This window comes from Hibiscus syriacus, unplaced genomic scaffold, assembly GCF_006381635.1.
Source record: "Hibiscus syriacus cultivar Baekdansim isolate YM2019G1 unplaced genomic scaffold, ASM638163v2 tig00116989_pilon, whole genome shotgun sequence".
NCBI lineage: Eukaryota > Viridiplantae > Streptophyta > Magnoliopsida > Malvales > Malvaceae > Hibiscus > Hibiscus syriacus.
The window spans coordinates 406,285-433,062 of record NW_024063508.1 but is presented as its reverse complement, the minus strand read 5'-3'; the positions used below and the strand labels follow the sequence as shown (position 1 = coordinate 433,062).

Genomic DNA, 26,778 nt, shown 5'->3' with positions numbered 1-26,778 from the left:
TCATCTTCTCCAGCACAAGAACCTGAGAAAGCTTGAAGGTAAGAAAATATTTCATTTTTAATTTTTGAGCTAATTCCTTTGGAATTGGAGTTATGTTGTGAGATAGGAAAGTGATCTAAGCGAAAAACGCTTTCATTTGGTACCAATATTGCTTTCTAATCTTGTTGAATTTCAAAGATCCCAAATCTAAGGGTTTATGTTCATGATATGATTCATGAAATTGATGATAAATCGTGATGATTTACATGTTGTAGATTCATATTCAATCATGAAAGATGATTAGAACATGTTTAATCTTTCTACAACTTGTTCTTTAAATTTCGGTCATGAATGGTTTGAGTGAGAAAAATTATGGAAAAATTATATATGGGTTGGAAATGATGAAGGAAGTATTCTACAAGCCTTATAAAAATTGGGGACCATTTTGTAAGTTTTGAAAAGTTGGGGATCAATTTGTAAATTCTGGAAAATTGATGGGTTTTTGTGAAAGTGTTGTATAATTGATATACTATGCTAGAAATTGTTGTTTGGGAATTAAAATGAGTGTTAGAATGTGAAATATGACTATTTTGGAAGTTTGAAAAGATTTGTGAATTAAGTACAACATTTGCATAGTTGGGGTACTTAAATGTAATTATGCTTTCGTAAAGCATTTGTATGATAGTAATTACAATGCTGGAATTTTGGTATTAAGAATCTAAGTGATAAAATGGTGAAGGACCATTTTGTGTAAATTGGAAAGGTTGGTTCTAATATTAAAAGGAATGATTAAGTGTTAAGTATTTTGAAAGAAAATGAGTTTCAATTATATTATAGAGTTATTTCGGGATATGTTTATGTTAGTACAATACTAACATATGTATCATTATGAAATTGTGAATTATACATATTATGATTGATTTGCGATTGAAGTAAGTAAAGTGGGTTTATTGTGAACAATAGTGAGGCACAAATTTGGAAAATTATAAGTGTCAAGGTGAGTGCAATACATACATGAAATTATACATGGATGTTTTATACATCATCAGGAAGACTTGTGATAAGTCGACCTTGGTTATACCAACATGATATTATGTCATTTATCATATATTTGACATATTCTAAATATGTCAAAGGTTAAATATAAAATGCATTGATCACTGATTTTTGCATATGATGTTATCATGGACATATATGATTTTTTTCATGAATGATATTTCGGGTATGAACTACCCAATGTTAAATGGTATTGATATACTTTGCCATGGATGGATCGAATAAAATTGACTATATGCCCAAGTATGTTATTGAGGTTCAGTGGTATTAATGGCATGCCATAAAGTCTAGCAACTGCATATTAGGTAGCACTAGAGTGTCTAGAGAAGGCACATAGTGTAGGCCTTAGTGTCTAGTGAAGACATGGTACAAACACTACGGTGTACTAGGTGGGTAAATCCCGACCTCAGCACTACGGTGCATTATTAGGTGAGCAAAGCTCGACCTCAGCACTTCGGTGCAATATTTGACTCATATATCGGGTTCCTCATACAGTTATACTATGGGCTATGAATAATGGTTTATTGCTTAATAAATGGTAAGCATGCAAATAAGCTTGCGAGCTTATGGAATAATGGCAAGTATATGGTAAAATAAGCTTACGAGCTTATGTGATTAAATGGTAAGTATATGGTAAAATAAGCTTATGAGCTTATATGATTAAATGGTAAGTATATGGGTAAAAATAAGCTTACAAGCTTATGGGACAAATGGTAATTATTTTGGTAAAATAAGCTTACGAGCTTATAGAAATAATGGTAAAATATTGGATATGCAAATAAAATGATTTTATGGCATTTTGAATTTGACATTGTAAATCATGCATGAATTGTATTGCATTGTTTATTGTTTTAAATTGCCTCACTAAATATATACTTAGCGTGTGATGATTTTCACGCGTAGGTAAAAAGCCAATAGTAGAATAAAGAGTTCGGAATGACATCAAGCATCGAGGAGTATATTTCAATATCAGTAAGACATCCTAAGATGTAATGTAGACTTAATTATTGGCATGTAATTATTAATGTTTTATTTGCTTTGTTGAACAAATTTAGAAACAAAATGGGAATTTTATGAGTTTTGTATAATGTTGAAAATACTGTAGCAGTTATTGTAGCGTATCGATGCACTGTAGCAGTGCATCGATGCATAATATTAATTCGATGTTTCGATGCACTGTTCACGTTACTGCAGCGCATCGATGCAATGTTCATGGGTACTGTTTATCACTGTTAACGGTACTGTTCATCACTATTCATAAAAAATTTAATTAAATTTGTTATAATGAAACATAATTTTTATAATATCAATTACCATTTTAAGAAAATATATTTTAAATCACTTGTAAAAGTGGAAATGGTTTTAAGAAATTCGGGTGACATCTATAATCTGTATAGGTATAATTATACGGGTTATGGGTGTTACATATTTACTTAATGACGAGCAAAATTCATCACCTTGCTGCTATCCATTATCAATTGGTATCATATTTGGATTTATTCTTGGAGAGAATTAAGTGTTTTTACTTGATCTTACACGCATAAATTGTCGAGTTACCCAAACGGAGTTAGTTCGCAATGATTAATCCTTTTCAGGTTATTTTTACATTGTTTTAATTTTGTTTTAATTCCTTATTGTTAGTTTGCTACTTTTTTATCAAAAAGAAAAGAAAATAAGAAAAAGGAAAAGGAAAAAAAATCCAAAAATACAAACAAAGGTATTTGGAGCTGATTTTTTACATGTAAATTCTTCATCCTAAGAAAAATCTCAAGTCCAAAATTCAAGTCAATCAGACATTAACAGACCTTTTAAAATTATCTTTCAAGTTTACTAGAAAAATTTAGGGTTCGTCGTTGAAAATTTTCCAAAAATTCTACTGAAAGTATCTTAATCTAAAAATTTACAAGCTTTTTCTTCATACCAAGAGTGACTTCCAATAAAAAAAATTAGGTTGTTTGAACACTAACAACCCTCTGAAACGAAGTGACCAAGAAGAATAGACAGTGTTTGGGTTCATCGTTCAACAGGTTCTATCAAATACTACTGAATGTATTTTGAGCTGAAATTTGCAGGATAAAACTACATCCATAGAAAGACATCCATAAAAATTTTCAGATTTTTTGAACATCGAAATCCCCCTAGAAAGTTACTCAAATTGATCCTATGTTTTTAGGTTTTCCAGGTTTGGTTTTCCTACTTTTTTTTACTCTTATTGCATTGGGTTATTTTGTTTTTTGATTTTTTTTTTGTTCCTTTACATCATCTAACATATTCTTGTTCTTGTATTAGTAGGATTAAAAGAGTTTTCATACTTCTTCCTTGTATTCTCATTCAATTTGAGTCGTAACCTTTTTTTGACTTCTTAGAGCCTTCTAAGTTGTTTTTCCATCTTTCTTAGAGATTGAACTCCGACACGACCATTGTGAGACTTATTGTTAAGAAAGTTTTAAAGAGTAAAAGATCGACTAACTTGCCTCTCAGTTTATTACTTTCTTGGAGTGAATTGTGAGGTTTATTTTTTTTTCACTTTACATTGTTTTTTTAGTGTTATAACTTTTCATGATAGTAAAATCGATGAAATTTCTGAGGTAATGTGAGGCCTCATGGTTGCTATTAATCGAAAAATGGACGTACTTAATGCCATTCAAGAACAACAAAGGTTTAAAAACAACTCAAATGGCTTATCTGAACTTCAGAATATGACAACAAGAAAATCACCATGCCGACATTTAACCAGCAAAAGCTCCACAAAACCTAAAGCAACTAAGACGTGGAAAACCTAGGCTTATAATGCCAGAACTCTTTTCTAAACCGAATTTCACAATCCCATTATTCAAAGGAGATTATGATATAGACAGTTACATTGACTAGGAAAGCAAAGTCAACTTTATGTTTTCATACCATGATTGTTCTCCAATTGAACATGTACCTCTTATAATCATGGAATTTTCAAATTATGAACTCACATGGTGGATACAAATGATAAAATCTATTCATGATAAAAAAAAACAAATTCCTGCAATCACATCATAAGAAGCACTTTGAGTAGCTTATAGAAATTGTGTTTTTCCAATACACTACATTCGTGAAGCTAAAACAGATGTTATGAAGACTAAGACAAGGTTAAATCTTAATGGAAGATTACTATAAGGAGATATCATCCTTAACGAATTGTACAAACATAAATGAATCAAATGAATACATAATGAACATATTTATAGTAGGTCTAAATCAAAATATCATTGATTTACTCGACTTACATGGTAATGAAAGCCTTGAAGATACACTAAATAAAGTATTTTCAATTGAATGTCACCTTTAAAAAAGCCTCAGTTCAGAGAACAATATCATGGTACTTCAGACCAATCAACTTTTTCTTCTTCTACTTCATCTTTTGCCATAAATAATGAACTGGACACTGACATCGATAAATATGATGTTAGTGGAATTGTAATAAAAGATATCAATCTTCAGTTTTTGGAAACAAAAGATGCACTTAAAAATCAAGTGATGACACTTTGTAAGGAGGTGGGGAAATAAAAATGGAAAAAAATAAAAAAGAGGCAAGAGCAAAAGAAGTCACTAGTTATAAAAGTCAAAATCATGACCCATAGGTGGTGAGCGAACCTAATTCTGAGAAGAAAAGAGTGATTCAAAGTACATATGTGAGCACAAAAGAATTGAGAGAAAACCTCATTCAGAAAGAGCCCTACATTCTTGTCCACTTTAAACAAACACTAGTTTTGATTTCTGACAATAACATTAGCTTGCCTAGTATGTTTGTTCCTTTTTTATTGAGTTGTTGAATATGTTAGCTTACCTATCTAACGGATTACCACCAGAAAGCCTTAATCATCATGTCATCTTAGTGTTGAATCACAATTTACAAGAATCCAAAGGTAAGTATGTTATATTACTCATTTTAATGATATTCTAACATACTTCTTCTCTTTTATACAGGTTAAGGCACTTGAAGTTGTCATCCATGCTAACTATAAATCCTTTAATTGGTTAAAAGACCGAATTCTAGAACCACACTTAGGAGACTTCATATATTAGTTTAACAAATTACTTTAAATGGTTTTTTAAAACTTATTTTGGCCATACACGAGTAAGACCATGGTGAGAACATTTGAAGAAATTACAAACAAAACCAACAGTGGTCGGTGCTATGCTAAATTACAACCTTCTCACCGGAGTATAATACTTTTAGGCAAAATATAATTTCAAGATGACAAGAAATCAATTCCAACAAAGAACAAACCTCTACTAAAGAACATAAAGACACATCACATTGATTCAAGTAAGTATTTCACAAGCTTTCCTTTAAACACACATATTTCTCTTTCCTTTAGGCTTTCAAATTCGCTAGCGAATCTTTTTGATGAGAGGGAAATGGCACATGCTTTAGAATCTATGATCATGAGAATACACGCTTCTTTGGACTAATGTTTCTACTCGAACCTAATAGAAGAATAAAGTCTCGATGATTTAAAACATATCTACTCGGTAAGTATAATGTGGGTGAATTCTTAAAAGGTTCTAATGTTTCTTCCTTTGATGTTTCATATTCGAGGTAGAATCCTTTTGAAAAGAGGGAGGATGATACATGCACCACAAGGCTCACATCAAAGAAAGATGGATTAATGCTTCCAATTGATCCACACGACCAAGCCTTGGAGAAAAAAAAACAGAATAGTAGTAGCCTTGTAACGACTTTTTGAATGGGGCCTAAGTGTTATTTGGTCGACATGTCTTCTAGACATACTACTGGCTATCTCTTAGCTTTCCAACAGTACTTGAAACGCATCAATTCGACATTGGAAACTCAATATACATCCATTTTAGCGAAGACAACGCATGTAGAAATTAGATTTTGTAAATATTATGAATTTTCAATATTTTTATTGATTATTTATAATATAATTTAATATAGTATGATGCATTATCTTTTAGGATTAGATTTATTATTTATTAGGAATTAAAATAAAGTTAAAAACATTATCTTTAGTTTTTATTATTTTAATAGGAATTAGGAATAAATCACAACATTATCTTTAGTTTATTATTCTTTTTAATTTAGTAGTTACTTATATTCATAGAACTCCTCACCCGATATAAATGATGTTTCAATCGCCATTGTAAATCATATTTCTTTGATTAATAATACAATGTGAGTTCGTTTTTGTAAGTGTTGATTGTTTTATTGCTTCAAAGTATTTTTCATCATTAAGTTCTTTCAAGTTCTTTGTGAGGGAGATCTTCACACTCCAATTTTCCTTTTCGTTGTAATTAGAAGGGCTAGTTAGAGTCGGTTATCGAGTTTGCCTAGTTAATTGCAATTAGAAGAGTTCGTAAGACATTTATCATTCATCTCTATTATCAAACATAATAGAATCGTCCACCATCACCATAACCATAAAACCCTAATTTGGTTTAGTGTTCTTATTTTATTCTTTTATTTATCTTATTCATCTTCTTTGTTAATTCTCTTTGTCTTAATCTCTTGGTTTTTATTAACTTTCCAACAACCTTATCCAAGATCCTAATTTGTAACAAATCCTAAAACTCCAATAGTTCTTTGATCGAGTCTAAATCTTTCTATGTTTGTTTCCTCGATGATGAGCAACATTCATCACATCGCTGCTATTCCTTATCAGTTATTGAAAACGATGAGGTGTTTGGTTGGAGAAATGGCAATAATATGTAGTACCAGTAGTATAATGGACATGTTACAATCGGGGACTCGGGAGATAAATATATAGAATGAGAGGGAAAACTTTTATGATTTCCATTGATGATGATGAACTTTTTATGATATTAAAAGATCTTAACTAGTCTTATATAAAGGAAATATTTATAAAGGTTAGGATGTGGTCTGAAACGTCGATTCAAGTAGCTAGAGCTATGTGGATTGAGTTATCTAGATTACCTTTGCACTGCTGGAATCAGACAACGTGTAGTAGGATAGTTGAGTTATGGGGAAATTTTGAAACACTTGGTGAAAATGCTTTTTCATTCAAAAGAATGTGAAAAGTTATCGATTTTAATTACAACGAACCATGAAAAAAAGAATCAAGGAGATGGTAAAAGTTGAGCTATGTAGCAATATCTACTTGGTTTGTGTGTTGTAAAAAATGAAGCATTAATGTTTCTTGCTTTTCATAACCTAATCCTTTACTTGTTGGTATGACGTATGTTGGTCTGTCGAGTTCTAAGCATGTCATATAGGGATGGCAAGCGGGTACAATTTCGTGGATTCCGCAACGCACCGCACCCGTTCTAATTGGAGCCGGGATGGGTATAATTTTAGTGGGTAGTGGGCGGGTGTGGATTTAGAAAGTGGTACCCGTCGCGGGTAGTGGGCGGGTAATGGGTTTGAGACCTTACCCGCCCCGCATCCGCACCGCATCCACCCGCACCGCATCCACCCACACCGCATCCGCCCGCCCAACTAAATATCCATTAAATTTTGGACCATTATGAATTTAGGTGTAATTTTAAGAGACTAATTTATAAATCCTAATATTATATAAGATATAACTTGTAATTTAACCAAATATTAGGGATAAGTTTATGAATGATTTTTTTCTTTCAAACCTCTTGGCTTCACTCTCCAGCTTATTCAGGTATGTTTCTTCCCTTTTTACTTGAAATTTAATTTTTGTAAGAGTCAATTCCGTAGTCATTTCGTTTTAAACTCCTCTGTATTTCGTTTTAAGAGTTTAATTTTTATTTGCTCGTATTGATTTTTAATTATATTTTAGATTCATCTTAATGTTTGTTTTAAGCTTAATTTCTTAATGTTCTACAAGTCATTATCTTGTGACTGAGCACCACGTTTTTTGCTAACAGAGTCAGATCGTTGCTTCTCAAATATCTATTTTTAACACCACTGAATAGAATTAAGTTTTCACTTGTGCTTCTCAAACCTCCATTTTTAACGCCATTGAAACTGACTTTTTCAAATTCAAATTTCAACCGAGTATTTACAATATTGGTGTTTTATTATGGTGTTTTATGAGAATGATGATTGTAATACTAGAGTATCAGATGTCACAAGTATTGCTTGAAATTTTAGAATGTTGTGCCAAAGAACAAAAACATTATGAGTTTGTCATTTATGTTTCTAGACTTTAATTATGTCTTTTATTATGATGTTTTATGTACTTTAAGATTTATATTAACACTTAACTCAGATAATCATTGGTTTATTTTATTATGTTTCTTAATAGATGGGTTTGTTTTATGTTTGTTACTTATGTATAACTTAAGTTTGTTGTCAGGCGGGTCTAGGGTACGTCTCCAGTGGGGGTAGTGGGTGGGATGGATTTGAGAATGTACCCGCGTGGGCGGGTGTAGATTTGAAAATTTTTACCCATCATGGGTGGTGGGCGGGTGGTGGATTGAAAAATATTAGGTGGGTATGGGGATGGGGGAGGGAGTATCCGCACCCGACCCGCCCGTTTGCCATCCTAATGTCATATTACAATTTTTATGATTATGTTATCAAATGTGTAATAATGGTGTTAAATGACTTACACTAATCCTATAAGCTTTAAAAATTAAGTAGGGCCTTAAAACAAGTGTTTGGCGGTGTTTTGAGATTGCTTTTCGATCTTAAAATGAATATTGTTTTACTTTGATATTCATATTGTTCTTACAATATCGATACCATATGAAATTATATTGAAAAATGAAAAAAATATAAAAGGAGTATTAGTACTCATTCTTAATGTATTGATACTATTAGATTATACCCAAAGACCAATTATGACATTATTTTAATTACATACTTGTTTTACCTCATTTATTAAATAAACAAATATTACTATTTTCCAGTTTCTTTTACTGTATTTATAAATGAACTGATTATAATAAAGTCTAAAGATAATGATTATTCTTAAATTACTTTGTTGAGTGTTATTATGGGCATGAACAACAACAATGCATTAAGATTAATATGTTGTTGATTGATAGCAATGTGTTGTACTAACATATGGATGTAAAAAATCAATACATTAATATGTGTTAAATAATATTATATTAGAATGATTCGGTATGAGTATGTTTCTTAGGTTATTATGTAATAGTCATAATATTACTCATATTGATAAGCATAAATTATTGATGATAATTAGTGGATTGCATTAGTCATTGGCGGTTTAACTCTTTTAGTTTGACTGGAAAGTCGTAACTAGCGCAAGATCAACTGTTAGTTAATGATTCTCTGTAAGAAAAAGAGTGGCGACAAGAGAAAAAGATGATTGGTGTCGATGAGGGCAGGAAGAGAAAGTCCTCCCATTAATCTTACCTCGGATATAAATACCTCAATTGTAGGGTCGCATGCCTAAGGTCATTATGCATGCTAATATGTTGTTAGGCTGTACAGGTATGGTTGTTGACTATCATATCTAGTAATTAACGATCACATCAAAGATTGGAGAGTATGGACTCTAGACAGTAATCCAACGAATAGTGATTTCAGAAATGACGTACTGTCCCAAGAAGATTTTTTTGGAGGTTCCGCTTAGAAGGTGTAATTCTTCGAAAATCTTTATTGGAGATTTAATAATTTTTGAAGAAGTATTTTGCCTGAAGATATAACAAATAATAAATAAATATCTAAATGTTTAGTAGAAATATAATATAGGTAGAGAATACAGAAACCTGGCTGAATCCAAAAAAAAAATTCTTTCCAAAAAATTAAAAGGTTTTTAAGTCAATCCTATTATACCTTTTTATCTGATAGAATTTTCTTTCACGTAACCTTATTCAAAATCAGTTGTTCTAAATTATGCTATTCGGAGAGTGTAAAAGTCTTTTCTAATTATTTTAACTATCGTAAATTCCCAACGTAGATATTTTAAAACAAATAAAATAACTAAAATTACTTGTCAAACAACTTGAAAATAAAGTTTTTTTTATTAAGCTAAGGTAATTATAAAATATATATGTTCTATTTCTTAACTATTTTATAATAAATGTGAATTCGTGACCTCTAGAAACAAGAACGATTCTTTTAATCATTAAGGTAAGTTAGTTCGTGTATTTAAAAATAAATTTAACAATTTTTATCTGGTTTATTATTAGAAGCTTAAAAATAAAAGTAAGTTAGGCCAAGATGATTATAGGTGGTAATATATATTTTAATAAACTCATAATCATACACAAATACAATAAATGTTAATCATTAAAAACAGTAAGCTATATAATTAATTTGATACCTAAATTAACTTAATATAAAATTATAACTATTTTTATACTACTCGAACTTTGATGAATATTGGATATTAATATGAACTTCTTAATTTTCTGAAAAGAATTTATGCTTTGTGTCGGGTAATTTGATTTTAGAATTTAAATTTAATTTGTTATACAAATAATAAGAAAAAATTGTATATATTAGATACATATAATTAAGATTCAATACAATGTATAATATAAATAAAAATACATGCACGAATTAAACTACTGAAGTGATTACAGGGATAATTGTTATTTCTAGAGATCCCGAGTTAGAGCAATAGTAACTGTAAAATTTTGAGTATTAGTTATTAAATGATTGAGAGTTTCTAAAACAAATATTACTACTTGTAATCACCATAAATTAATAAAAATACATAAATTTAGAATTAAAAAATAAACCGAGAATTTCAAAAGAAATCACTACCATATACCGTATAAATCATCCTACAAATCTAAGAATTTGAGAAATAAATTAATAATCACCATCGTACCTTTATATTTCTAAGTATTTTCCCTAAAATCACATCATTTAAAATATAAATTCAAATCCAAATTCAAATCCAAATCCAAATCCAAATCCAAATCCAAATCTAAATCCAAATCTAAATCTAAATCCAAATCCAAATCAAAATCCAAAACCAAATGCAACCTTAATGAATTGGGAAGATAACAAGCCATTGTTATTCTAAACATGTATTAAACATATTTGTGGATCGTTAAATATAAAATTATAAAATATCCTAATTCCTCAGTAATTATAGCTTCTGCAGTTATTTACCAAAGGCCGCAATCTAGGCCAAGTTTCTCTTGCGAGTCATAAAAAAAATGATTATGAAAAAAAAAATTAAAGCGGGTTATCATGTGCCTGGCAAATATATAAAATGATTGTCAAACAATCAAAATGTTTGATAGAGATAAAACAAAGGAGAAATCGACGGAATTAATTATTTATATATACAAAAGCACTGTTGAATCTCAAAATTGTATGCAACATGTACGTGTGTGTATTATAAAACTATTTATGAACTTTCTTTTGTGTCGATTAAATTTACTTTCACGTAAATTTTTTCAATGATCTTCTAACTGTAGTTATACCGATAACCTTAATATATACTTAAAAAAAATATTATAGAAAATGTTAATATTTTTTAATATTTTCGGTAAAAATTATTTAAAATATCATTTTTTATTTAAAATATTAATATTTTTAACATTTTCAGTAAAGTACTTAATATTAATATTTTCGGTAGAAAAAATAATATTTTAGATAACATTTTACCGGATATGTTAAATATTTACAGTAAAATATCCAATAATAACATTTCTGGTAGAAATAATAATATTTTAAATAATATTTTTCAAAAAATATTAAAAATAATAATATTTTCAATAACATCTTTCTTTAACCGCCTCTCCTTCCTCTAACTAGTTGACCAGAAATGAGAGAATTACAGACAGAATCCGATGGTCCCATTTTCGGCGAGTAGACAATTAAAAAAAAAAATTCAAAAAGCAACGTTTCAGTGAGTGGACTGTGTTTATGGTTAAAAATAATAATATAATTGGTTAAATAGATGATGGATTAAAAGTATTATTATAAATGTTATATGTTTTCATCAAAAATATTATTTGTGTTAGTAATAATATTGATAATAATTGAGAATATTATCGTCGTATATAAAATGAGTTAAAAATATTGATTTTAACATAATCGGTGAATTACTAGAAATATTATCAACCATAATAACATAATAATTAGCGCTTAAGTAACGTAATAGGTATCACCTTTTAAAAACTGATAGGGTTTTAGAAATCCAACGATAACAAAATAGGTTAATTACTTAATTTGTTATCAATATTATCAACATATTAGGTAATACCTAAAATGTTACCAAATTTTAAGTCGATGGAGCCTTAGAAATCCGGCTATAACAAGATAGGTTAATTACAAGAAATATTACCAACCATAATAACATAATAAGTAGCGCTTATTTAATGTAATAAGTAACGACTTTTTAAAGTTGATGGAGCCTTAGAAATCTGACGATAACAAAATAGGTTAATTACTTAATTTGTTATCAATATTATCAACTTATTAGGTAGAGCCTAAAATATTATCAAAGTTTAAGCTGATGAGGCTTTAAAAATCCGACGATAACAAAAAATGTTAATTACTTATTTTATTATTAATATTATCAAAATATTAGGTAGCGCGTAAAATGTTACCAAAATTTAAGCTGATGGTGCATTCGAAATCCCACAACAACAAAATAGGTTAATATCTTATTTTGTTATAAATAAATATTAACATACTGAGTTGTGCCCAATAATATTATTTTGAATAAAGAAGTAGGTTGCAATATGAAGTATTAAAGTTGTGTTGAATGATATTGGTAGGATTTAATATATTATGTATCTTTGGATGGCAATTATTTTTAAAATAAATGTCGATACTACTATGATCTGATGGCTGATACTTTAGTAAATATCAATACTTTTAGAGTAAGTATGAATACATTATTATTATAGATATATTATTATTAGCCTTTAGAGTTCTATACTTTTAGAATAAGTATCCATACTTTCGAATTTTAAAAAATTATTTCAAACGATTAAGTTGTATATATTTTATCGTTTACATTACTATCGAAACAATATCTATACTTTTAGAGTAAGTATGGATACATTATTATTAACCTTTAGAGTAAGTATTCATACTTTCGAATTTAAAAAAAAAAATTCAAACGCTTAAGTTGTATATATTTTACCGTTTACATTATTATTAATCTTTAAACAAACATGTAGATAGTTTAACATAATAGGTAACGCCTATTTTATTTTACCATTTACATTATTATTAACCTTTAAACAAACCGGTAGTTAGTTTAACGTAATAGATAGCGTCTATTTTATTTTACTGTTTACATTATTAGTAACCTTTAAACAAACACATAGGTAGTTTGACGTAATATAGTGCCTATTTTATTTTACTGTTTACATTATTAGTAACATTTAAACAAACCGGTAGGTATTTTAACGTAATAGGTAGCGCCTATTTTATTTTACCATTTACGTTATTAGTAACCTTCAAACAAAACAATAAGTAATTTAACATAATAGGTAACGCCTATTTTATTTTAACCGGTTAAGTTTTAAATATAGGTAATGATACATACAATATAGGCATAAATATTTTTTCAGGACAATAGTTGGACAAATCTTATTGTCGAAATAATATTCATACTTTTAGAGTAAGTATGAATATATAAGCTATGCAATTTATGTTTCAATTTTTTTAATAGTTATTTATGTTTTCTAGCTACAACATTAATTTAATAATTTCATTTACAAAAAAAATTGATTATTTAGATTTTTTATAAAATATTATTTAAAAATTTGTTGAGTTAATCGATTGACGAATCGGCCAAGGGGTGAATTGGCAATAAAAATTTTGGTGGAAGCATTTGCAGAAAATAGAAAATAATTGCACAGCGATTTAGAGTGGTTCGACTTTCTCAACCAAAGTCTACGTTCACTACCTTAGCTATCCACACTAAGGATTTTCCACAAATTCACTAATTTGTCTTTTTTAGGACAAAGAGTAACCTTACAAATCCCTCAAGAATTATACCCCAAATTATTGAGAACACTCTCTCCCAAAGAGAAAAACACAAATTTTGCAAACTTACAGAAAAACCTCAAAAGGCAAGATGTTTGCACAATTCTAGACCAAAGAAAGAATACTCAAGAATAATACAATTGAGCACAATAAGTGTTCTTGAAAGTGAAAATGAATATTGAATGAAATAGGCTTGAAAATGCTCAAACTTTGGGTTTGATGCTTTCTCATTGATTCTCTCTCAATTCTTCTTAATTATTGTTGATCAATGGTTCCTAAGTTTATTTAAATACACATTGGATCACTTCTGAACATTGGGGATCATTGGTGAAGTCAATAGAGCCGTTGTTGTATAATTATCATTTAAAAATCTGGTGGGAGCGTGGGTGCATCGGTACACTATGTATAAAATTCAAATATTTCGACTGTTATAAGACTTAGTGCATCGATACACTTGGGATGCATCGATACACTAATTATATTCGATGTTTCAAATGAGCTTGGAGTGCATCGATGCATGGTCTGTGCATCGGTACACAAAATGCAATCGATGTTTCAAAATATTCAAGAGTGCATCGATGCATGGCTTGTGCATCGGTACACAAAATGCATTCGAATTGGGTGTGCATCAATGTAGTGCATCGGTACATCACTTTGTAAATTTTATTTTTGGCTCGATTTTGGTTCGAAATACCTTGTGAAAATTGTTTCAAAAATATTTTAAGTATAAAACACAATTTTACACTTTAGTAAGGATCGAGATTGACCTTTGAAATTCTTGGAGTAATATTTGTGATATTCAAATGATTAAATCGAATATACTTTGAAAATGATTATAAAATCTTAAAATCCAATAACACTTAATTTGTTATATTGAAACATCAAAATATTTTCAACAATCTCCCTCATTTTGATATAACAAAACATTTGAGTAATTTTAAGATTTTCTTTGAAAAATATTTTTGAAAAAACAATTTTGTAAAATTACTCCACCTTGCTATAACACATCTTCTCCCCCTTTTGTTAAATCAAAAAGACTTTATAAACGTTTTTTTAAAAACAAGGTTTTCGAAAACTTAGCCAATTGATATTTAGAAATGTAAAGATTAAGTTGCTAAGATCACAAGTAAGAGAAAGGTTAACAATTAATTCCATAAATCAATATTCATAAACAATGTGTAATGGTAAATTGGTAATATTCTAAATGATGTGAATGATGCAAAAACTAATAAACATTAAGCTCAAATTGAAAATTTAAACCAAACCAAATATATATAAGCATTTAAGTTCAAATATCGAAACATCGATAACAAATTTAAACATTCAAACATCCAAATCATTCAATTTAAACATATAAATCATCCAATTCAAATATAACAATCCAAAAACATCAAAATGTTTTAACAATAGATTCTAAATCCAAGAAAACTAAAGCAAGATAGGTCTAGTTATCCAAAGGAAGATAGGGAGGAGGGTGAGGATAATGTGCTCGCATCTCGAGTATGAGCGCATCTAAATGTTCGTTCATCTCCCGTTATTGAGCCCCCATAGCAGTCAAATGAGACTCAATGGATGCAAACCTCAGATCAAATGTCTCAAAAAATGATCGAAAGTATGGAGACACTTGATCCTCTTGATGTGTCAGCTCGTCCTCGGGTGCTTCATCATCAAATCGTCGATATCTTGCATAAGTTTCTGAAGCTCTGGATCATCGTTCGCTACCGGAGGAGGTGGAGGTGGAGCTCGTGAAAAACTTGCTCCGATGTTTTCTCAGAAGTTTGAACCCATTGATCAGTTTCCTTATCCTTTTTCAATCCCGATTTCTTTAAGGAAGTGAGATTGATTTGGTTCAGAAGAGGGATAAGAATATTAATCGAAACCTTAACCCTTAGTTTTATAAACATATTAGAAAGAAGACAACCATAAACTAAAGTTTCTACATTTTTGGATGGGATAACATTTACGGTATCTACTAGCTCACCAAAAATAATCTGTGGCAGATTTATTTTCTTGTTATGTTGGATACAATGTATCCACCATAAATCTATAACAGATTAGAAAGAGTACCTTCCTCCGGATGGTCTAAACCACCATGATATCATTAAATGAAGGAATCGCTCGTGATGAGTTCGTAGGGTACTTACACTACCATTAGATTGATAAGGTGTAGCCACAACGTCTCTTTCATTATCTATATCGTCATTGTCTAAACCAAAGGCATTGTGTCCGAATTGATATAAATAACTTTACCTAATATATAGGATCGAATACTTACGGTTTCGATTCTACGCTCGTTTTGGACACAAACCGCATTGGAGTAGAAAATGCAGACTACTTGGTGATAGAAAATGGGCTTAATTTGACACAATTTATCAAACTTCCAGGAACGAAGGATATGAAGATATTTGAAGTTTATATCCACCATTGCTTGAATGGAAGGGATACGTTCTTCCCAAATTTTGTATGATTGGAAAGAATTAACGAACCTAGATATTATTCATCTCGATGACGACCGGGTTGGTTGAAATAAGAGTTAAGAATGGTTAATTCGGGTTCGTTTGGATTTGGATTTTGTGGTGGAGGAGGAATGGGAGGTTGGTTTTGACTCGAACGACTCGATGACGACCTAGGGCATTTAGGATTAGACATGGTTTAAGAAATTGGAATAGGTAAGGTAACCTGCAAATTTTGAAACACATGTATGCAATAAAATCAATCCCAAAACTCAAATGAGTTCGCAATAGTCAAGGTTCTCTAAACCGAATCCTAATGGGCAAAGTTTTGAAAACTATTTGGAAAGCAATGTTTTAAAAATCATAATACGTATATTTTTTATGAAAACAACATAATTGAATCAAAAACATCAATTAGAATAATAATTTTTGAAAATAATTTTTTTATTTCAAAATTCAAAGAAAATGTTGAAAATTTGTGTGTTTTTGACGAAATTGGTTGTAAAATTTAGTTTAGAATCACCATATAATCAATGTCCGATGTATATTTCAACCTAGAACTAATCAAAACAAGTTCTAAGTTCAAAAATCAATAAAACAAGGGTTTTAGAAAATTACCTTGAAATTTTGAATTGAGTGGAATGTAGTGATGTTTTGCACAATTTAATGATTGCTAACAGGTTTGTGAGATGAAAGCTTGTTGAATTTCGACTTAAAACGTTTAATTTGAGCGATTTTAAAGAGAGGGTGAGAGAGGAGGGAGACGACGTGAGTGTCTAGGTTTGGGTTTTGGAGAAAAATGAAGAAATAAGACATTTAAACCCAAAATCCCGATGGTGTATCGATGCACAGCAGAGTGCATCGATGCACATTCAATGAGTGCATCGGTGCATCTTCATGATATATCGATGCACATTCAAGAGATGCATCGGTACACTGTCTTGTGTATCGATGCACAAAGCATAAAAATGTCAAAAATCAGTATTAAACACTTAAAATGCTAAATTAATTAGATCTAGTGGTATTGGCAACTCATAGATCGAAAATTAACTATGTTCAATAAATCAATCTATCCTTAAAATTATTTGAACATAATTAATTTTCACTAAGAATCATAAACTCCCCCTAACTAATAACAAAGAATGCAATCAAAAATATTATTTTTATAAGCATTTTTCATTTCTAATTAAAAGTGCTAAACTTATTTTAAACACTAAGTGAAAATAGGTTAGTTAAACCTAATTCTCTCTTAAGTGTCCAAAATCTTTCTTTATTTAAAGGTTTTGTAAAAATATCTACTAATTGATGCAAAGTATCAACAAATTCTAGAACCTCATCTTCTTTACCGATATGATCTCTAATGAAATGATGTCTAATTTCAATGTGCTTAGTTCTAGAGTGTTGGATGAGATTTTTAGTGAGACAAATAGCGCTAGTATTGTCACACTTGATAGGTATAGTACCTACTTCAATTCCATAATCTAAAAGTTGTTGTTTCATCCATAAAACTTGTGCACAACAACTACCGGCTGAAATGTATTCTGCTTCAGTGGTAGATAATGCAACACAATTTTGTTTCTTTGAAAACCGTGAAATCAGCATATTTCCTAGGAATTGGCAAGTACCAGAAGTGTTTTCCTATTTATTTTGCATCCTCTATAATCCGCATCAGAGAAGGCATGCAAGCTAAAGCTAGAGTCTCTAGGATACTAAAGTCATAAACTAGGAGTGTCTTTAAGATATCTAAAGATTCTCTTAACAACTAGTAAATGTGATTCCTTAGGGCATGATTGAAATCTAGAACATAAGCAAACACTAAACATAATGTCTGGTCTACTTGAGGTTAGATAAAGCAATGAGCCAATCATAGATCTATACAATTTAACATCCATACATTTACCTCTTTCATCTTTGTCAAGCCTTATAGAAGAACTCATTGGAGTGGCATGGGTTTCCCATTTTCCAGTCCAAGCTTCTTGAGTATATCCTTGACGTACTTAGCTTGATTGATGAAGATGCCATCTTTTCTTTGCTTGATTTGGAGTCCCAAGAAATATGAGAGCTCCCCCATCATGCTTATCTTGAATTCACTCTACATTAGCTTTGAAAATTCTTGGCAAAGAGCATCATTAGTAGAACCAAATATTATATCATCAACATAAATTTGAACTACTAATAAATCTTTACCTTTTCTCTTTAAAAATAATGTAGTGTCAACCTTTTTGAAAAACCTTTTTTAATTAAAAAGTTTGACAATCTTTCATACCAAGCTCTAGGAGCTTGTTTTAAACCATAAAGCACTTTTATCAATTTAAAAACATGATCTGGAAATTTTGAATCTTCAAAACCAGGAGGTTGTTCCACATACACTTCTTCTTTTATAAAACCATTTAAAAATGCATTTTTAACATCCATTTGATATACTTTAAATTCATTGAAACATGCAAATGCTAATAACATTCTAATTGCTTCCATCCTAACTACGAGAGCGTATATTACATCATAGTCTATGCCCTCTTCTTGAGTATAGCCTTGAGCAACAAGTCTAGCTTTGTTTCTCACTATATTACCACTTTCATCAAGCTTATTCCTAAATACCCATCTAGTACCTACAATAGATTTATTACTAGGTCTATCAACTAATGTACATACTTTACTTCTCTCAAATTGATTTAACTCTTCTTGCATAGCCAATGTTCATCATTTAATGCTTATTTAATATTCTTAGGCTCTATGCATGAGATAAATGAAACATAATTACATATATTTCTAAGAGAAGATCGAGTTGTTACCCCTTTGGATGGATCACCTATTATCTCATCATCCTTGATGTAGTTGTATTCTCTTGGGTAAGATACTTCCCTTTATTCAATGGTTGGATTCTCAAGAACATCATGAGTTTCCTCATCCTTTGTTTCTTCCTTTGATGATGGTTCTTTAACGTCATGTCTAACGTCATTTGTGTTTACAATAACTACATCATCATTCACTCAAGAATCCTTCCTCGGAAGTGGATTATCATCGAAAACAACATGTATAGACTCTTCTACAACTAAAGTTCTTTTATTAAATACCCGATAAGCTTTATAATTTAAGGAATAACCCATAAAAATTCTTTCATCACTTTTAGCATAAAATTTGCCAATAATTTTTTTACCGTTGTTTAAAACAAAACATTTACATCCAAAAGGATGAAAATAGCTAATGTTAGGCTTTTTATTTTTGAAAAGTTCATATGGAGTTTTCTTTAAAATAGGACTAATCATTACTCGATTAATAACATAACAAGCGGTATTTGTGGCTTCCGCCCAAAAATATTTTGGCAAATTGTTTTCACAAAGCATGGTTCTAACTATTTCTTCTAAAGTTCGATTTTTCCTCTCAACAACTCCATTTTGTTGAGGGGTTCTCGGTGCTGAAAAATTATGGCTAATACAATTAGAATTACAAAAATCGGTAAATCCAAGATTTTCAAATTCAGTATCATGATCACTCCTAACGCTAGTTATAAAGTAACCTTTTTCATTTTGGATTACTTTTGAAAATATGATGAATTTTTCTAATGCTTCATCTTTAGTACTTAAAAATAGAACCCAAGTATATCTAGAATAGTCATCTACCAATACAAAGAAATATTGTTTTCCACCCAAGCTAATAGTTCTAATTGGCCCAAAAAGGTCTATATGGATCAATTGTAATACTCTACTAGTTGATACATCATTAATTGACTTACAGGAAGCTTTTCTATATTTTCCTTTAGCACAAGCATCACAGATTTTATCATTATCAAATTTTAGCTTTGGCAACCCTCTTACTAAATCTCCTTGAATTAATCTTTGTAGAACACTCATGCTAGTATGTCCTAGTCTGCTATGCCATAACCAAATATCATGCTCATCCTTAGCAACTAGGCATAAATTAGTTATATTTATAGAATCTAAATGCACCATGTAAATGTTTCCTATTCTATGACCAACAAGCATAATCTGATTAGATGCAATGTCAATGACTTTACAACCATTTGTTTCAAATAAGACATTGTATCCTTTATCATAAAATTGACTAATATTCAATAGATTATGCTTTAACCCATTCACATATAAAACATTTTGAATTTGTATAGAAGAGTTATTACCTATTGTACCTATACCTTCAATGTGACCTTTTGAATTATCACCAAAAGTCACCTCTCCTCCATTTTTGTCATTAAGCTCTATAAACCGGCTCTTGTCTCCAGTCATATGTCTTGAGCATCCACTATCAAGGTACCATGAGTTTGAATTTGTTTCCCGTTCCTTGTAGCAATGCTCATTTCCCTACAAACATAGATTAATTTTTGGTACCCAATTTTTTTTGGGTCCATATTCATTAGTTTAAAAAATTCTAGTCCCCTTGGGTATCAATTTGTGTAGGCTATCCTTATATTTAGTTGTAATGAGTTCTTTAGGAACCCATATACTTCTAACGATTTTTCCATTAGAGGTTCTTCAGGGACCTCTGTGATTGTAGTTTTTAAAACTTTTTCTAACAAAGTTGGATTTTGAACTTTCTCCATTTTCAAAATGTTTTGTTTCAACTTTATCAAAAGAAGCTTTAAGTTCATCAATTTTCTTTTGATGATCATCATTTACTCTTGAAAGTAAATTATGTAAATCAATATTTTTCTTTTCAATCTCATCTAGTTTGATTTGTAAATCTTTGATTTTACTTTCAAGATCATTGTTGGTCTTGGATATGAGATTATTTTCATTTTTCAATTTTGAAATATCATTTTTGTATTTTAAAAGTAATTTCTCATAATCCAAAGCCAACCCAGTATATTCCTCTAATAATTCATCAAAAGAATAATCTTTGAAATTAAATGAGCTAGAGGTTACCTTAGAGCTTTCCCCGATGTCCATCAAGCACAAGTTTTCTACTTCTTGTTCCTCTTCATCGGAACCTTTATCATCGCTCCATGTAGCCACATGAGCCTTCTGCTTTTTCTTCAATTGACCATTCTTCTTCAATGTGGGCAATCGTATTTGACATGACCCGGCTTTTTGCATTCGTAGCAAATGATCGGGTCTTTCTCCTTCGATTCAGTTTTGAAGCCTTCATTTCGTTTGAATTTTCTCCTTCGGTTGGGCTTCATCAATTTTCTGAATCGTTTGGCAAATAATGTCATTTCCTCGTCATCGTCATCGTCATCTTCATCCGAATCACTTTCATTTTTTGTGGATTTGAGAGCAATTCCCATGTTCTTCTTTTTCTCCTTCTCCTTCTTTGTCTCGTCAATCTTCTCGAGGTCTACCTCATCTTGAAGTATCATTTCATGAGTGAGGAGAGAACCAATTAACTCTTCGAGAGTTAAAGACTTTAAGTTTTTAGCCTCGATGATTGTCGTCTTCTTTGATTGCCAAGATTTTGGAAGGGAGTAGACTAACTTCCTCACAAGATTCTCGTTTGGAATGATCTCTCCATATGATTTGATACAATTGACAATCGTGAAAAATCTATCCGTCATAGCTTTTATATATTCTTCCGGTTTCATCTTAAAATTTTCATAGCTATGAGTTAGAAGACTAATTTTTTATTCTTTTACCTCATCTGTGCCTTCATGAGTGACTTGTAGTTTATCCCATATCTCCTTGGCGGTTGTACAAGATGAAACTCTCCCGTATTCATCTAGTCCAAGAGCACAAAATATAATATTTATAGCCTTTGAGTTGAGCTAGAACATTCTTGACTCTACTTCACTCCACAATCATGAATGAGTGGAAGGAATGAAATAACCGTCTTCTATGATATTCCATGCTCACATGTCACTTGCTTAATGAACCCTCATTCTTCTTCCAATAGGCATAATTAGCTCCATTGAAGAAAGGAGGCTTGTTGACGGGCATAGAATCAAGACCAAAGTCGGAGTTTGAAGTGGAGGCCATTGATGACTTGAATATCGATATAACTCTTCCTGAATTGACTCAAGAGACGATTAAACCTTCAAATGAGTGAGGCTCTGATACCAATTGTTGAGTTAATCGATTGACGAATCGGCCAAGAGGGGGTGAATTGGCAATAAAAATTTAGTAGAAGCTTTTGCAGAAAATAGAAAAAATGCACAGCGATTTAGAGTGGTTTGACTTTCTCAACCAAAGTCTACATCCACTACCTTACCTATCCACACTAAGGATTTTCTACAAATTCACTAATTTGTCTTTCTTTTGAGGACAAAGAGTAACCTTACAAATCCCTCAAGAATTATACCTCAAATTCTTGAGAACACTCTCTCCCAAAGAAACATACAAATTTCACAAACTTACAGAAAAACCTCACAAGGCAAGATGTTTGCACAATTCTAGAACAAAGAAAGAACACTCAAGAATAATACAATTGAGCGCAATAAGTGTTCTTGAAAGTAAAAATGAATATTGAATGAAATAGGCTTAAAGATGCTCAAACTTGGGGTTTGATACTTGCTCTTTGATTCTCTCTCAATTCTTCTTAATTGTTGTTGATAAATGGCTCCTAAGTTTGTTTAAATACACCTTGGATCACTTCTGAACGTTGGGGATCATTGGTGAAGTCAATAAAGCCGTTATTGTATAATTATCATTTAAAAATCTGGTAGGAGCGTGAGGTGCATCGATGCATAGCTAAGGTGCATCAGTACACTATGTATAAAATTCAAATATTTCGACCGTTATAAACTTAGTGCATCGGTACACTAGGTGCATCGGTACACTAATTATATTCGATGTTTCAAATGAGCCTGGAGTGTATCGATGCATGGTCTGTGCATCGGTACACAAAATGCATTCGATGTTTCAAAATATTCAAGAGTGCATCGATGCATGGCTTGTGCATCGGTAAAATGTATTCAAAATGGTGTGCATCGATGTATCAATGTAGTGCATCGGTACATCACTTTGTAAATTTGATTTTTGGCTTGATTTTGGTTCGAAATACTTTGTGAAAATTGTTTCAAAAACATTTTAAGTATAAAGCACAATTTTACACTTTAGTAAGGATTGAGATTGACATTTGAAATTCTTGGAGTAATATTTGTGATATTCGAATTAAATCGAATATTTGAAAATGATTATAAAATCTTAAAATCCAATAACACTTAATTTGTTATATCGAAACATCAAAATATTTTCTACAAAATTAAATTTAACAATTTTAACTAAAGATAATAATAAATATGTATATATATTTATTATTTTTAATTTAATAATATATACTGTACATAAAAATAATTAATGCTTATATTACTAATTAATATCTTAAAACGTACTCAAAAATAACTCTAAATTAATATTTTTCACAACGATAACCAAAATTTATCGGTTATCAAATTTTTTAATAATTATTTGTACTTTCAACCTTCTTATCAATATTTTTTTGTAATGTTTTATCAAATTTATTAATTATCTTATTAATTTTTTTGTCACGACATTTATTAATTGTATATTAATTAGCCTTTCCTTAAACAAACCCAAAAAGAAAGAAAGAAGAATTTGATCCCTGTAAACAAAAAAAAAACTTTGAGAATGTTTTTCCTTCAACATAAACAAAATTGTGTAATCTAGATCTCAAAACACAGCTACCGGGAAAGCTTAAAAAGACAACCTCATTTTGTAATCTTCAAAAATCACCACTTCTTTATCTTCCCCTATTCATCTTATTTATGTAAGATTGCCTGCTTCTTCATCTGCTGATGATGTATATATTCTAATCAAGGTGTTTTTTTGTGATCTTGTACAACTGGGTAGTCTCTAATTTGGTGTATTTGTGAAAAAAAATGGGTTTTGAGTGATTCTACAGCAGTTTACGATGGATATTGAAGGTGAAGGTGTTATCCCCAATGGTTCAATCAAGGTAAGAAAGTCGCAAAAATGGGTTTTGGGTACTTAAATCTCAGCTTCTTGTTCATGATTATATTGTTTTATTTTTCTTGTTGCAGAAGAAGGAATCATGGAAGACAGTGTTAAGTTTAGCTTATCAGAGTTTGGGTGTGTTTATGGAGATTTAAGCACTTCCCCTTTATACGTATACAAAAGTGCCTTCGCTGAGGATATTCATCACTCCAATACGAATGAAGAGATTTTTGGGTTTTATCATTTGTGTTCTGGACATTGACATTGATGCCATTACTGAAATATGTGTTTATTGTGCTCAAAGCCGATGATAATGGTGAGGTGGAACCTTTGCTTTATATTCATTGCTCTGCAGGCATGCCAGGGCTCTTCTTTGCCTAATTGTCAGCTTGCAGATGAGAATTATCAGAGTACAAAAGGATGAGAAATTATTGGGTTCAAGTTTGAAATCAACTTTAGAAAAACACAAAATATTGCAGGGCTGTTGCTTGTTCTGGCTTGATTGGAACTTGCATGGTCATTGGAGATGGGGTTCTCACACCTGCAATTCTGGTATAGTTTCAACATAAAATCTGGGTTTCATTCATTTTTCTTGGGTTTTATACATGCTTGAAGTAACTGGGAATTCTGGGTTTCTGCAGTTTTTCAGCAGTTTCAGGTCTGGAGCTTTCCATGTCCAAAGAACAACATAGATGTAAGTCCTTAAATCAGAAGCCTAATTCTCATATTTCCACTGCAGCATTTGCAATCAAGGATTTAAACTGTGGTTACGGTCACGTTTTTGGTTACGATTATTGTGATTGTGGACACTATCACGGTGAGATTGCAGATATCGCGATCATGCAATAGTGATACCGCACGGCACCACTACTGCTATATACTGACGCTATTCCGTAGCAGACTACTATTAAATCCTTGATTTACATATTTTGTTTGCAGTGATGATGAAGCATCCGTTATCTGTATTTTGTTGATGCGCACAAGGATGATTAAGAGGTTATCAAATTTGTGATAAGTTTCTGCATTAAAGTGGGGTCCCTTATAAGCTTCCTTGCTTTAATAAAACACCATTCACCATCAGCTTTAATAAAATATGCTTAAATACAAAATAATGTGGAAAGTCAAGTTGATTAGCTTTTCTGTATGTAATAAAGTAAAGGTGAAACATGTGGTTAAGAAAGAAGTTTCAAATTTATAAATCTTAAAAGATTATGGAAAAGTGTCAATTTTCATATGTTACTCTGTCGTTATAAGGTAATGAAAAGACATGCTTGGTAAAGGAAAAGAGTCAATAAACAAAACTATACAGGTTATGGACTCAGTTAGATTTATATATATTTTATATTTATTCAAATATGTGTCTACATAGTGTGCTGTATTGTCTATTGGTTATGATTTAACGTCTCGAGTTCAAACATACCCATATTGGATCATACCCGAATATTCAATACACACCTCGAGTTCAAATAACATAAGAAAAGATAAATGAGGTTACATCTATTTTTCCATCTATATAAAGGCATATATGTTTTAATGTGGTTTAAAACTCAAAACATTGCTTATGGCTTCATTAGATTGTTCCATCAGTTTATATGATTCTGCAGATGTGAAGTCCCAGCAGCTTGTGCCATTCTGATATTTTTATTTGCCCTCCAACATTATGGGACATCGAGTAGGGTTTTATTCGCACCGGTGGTTATAACATGGCTTCTATGCATTAGTGCCATTGGGTTTACAATATTTTCCATTGGAATCCCAATGTTTACAAAGCTCTCCCCCTATTACATGTATAAGTTCTTGAAGAAGACCCAAAAGGGTGGCTGGATGTCACTTGGTGGGATCCTCCTTTGCATAACAGGTAGAAAATTGTATGAAACTACATCTCTGAAAGTAAGTGTCGTGTTCGGATATGGGGTATCCCCATATCCAAACGTGTCTGATGTATGGTTGTCGTATATGGGTTCTAATGTTGCTCTTGTTATTGTTTCAGGCTCTGAAGCCATGTTTGCTGATCTTGGACACTTTTCACAGTTGTCTATCAAGGTAACTTGCATAACATTTCCATGTTTTAATTTCATAAACGCTATTATTGATTGTTGTTTCCCTAAGTGCAACTTTCCTGCAGATTGCTTTCACCTTCATTGTTTATCCATCTCTAATCCTTGCATATATGGGACAAGCTGCTTACCTTCGAGGCATCACGTTCTCGAAACCGACTACCGCATTGGATTCTATGTTTCTGTACCGGAGAAAATAAGATGGCCTGTCTGGTTATAGCCATTTTTGCTGCAGTTGTGGGAAGTCAAGCCATTATAACTGGAACATTCTCAATCATCAAACAATGTTCCGCTTTGGGCTGTTTCCCAAGGGTCAAAATCATCCACACTTCATCCAAAATCCATGGCCAGATTACGTCCAGAGATCAACTGGACTTTAATGCTGTTGTGCTTGGCGGTGACTGTCGGTTTTCGAGACACGAAACGATGGGAAATGCATCAGTATCATTAACTACAGATTTTATTTGCTCTTGAGAGTTCATAATCGTTATTGTCATCGTTCT

The 26,778-nt window shown here is 31.1% G+C and overlaps 1 pseudogene; it reads left to right on the top strand.

Moving 5' to 3' along the window:
* Positions 1-26,778, top strand: part of LOC120193204 — a 55,886-nt pseudogene that overhangs the window by 27,794 nt on the left and 1,314 nt on the right.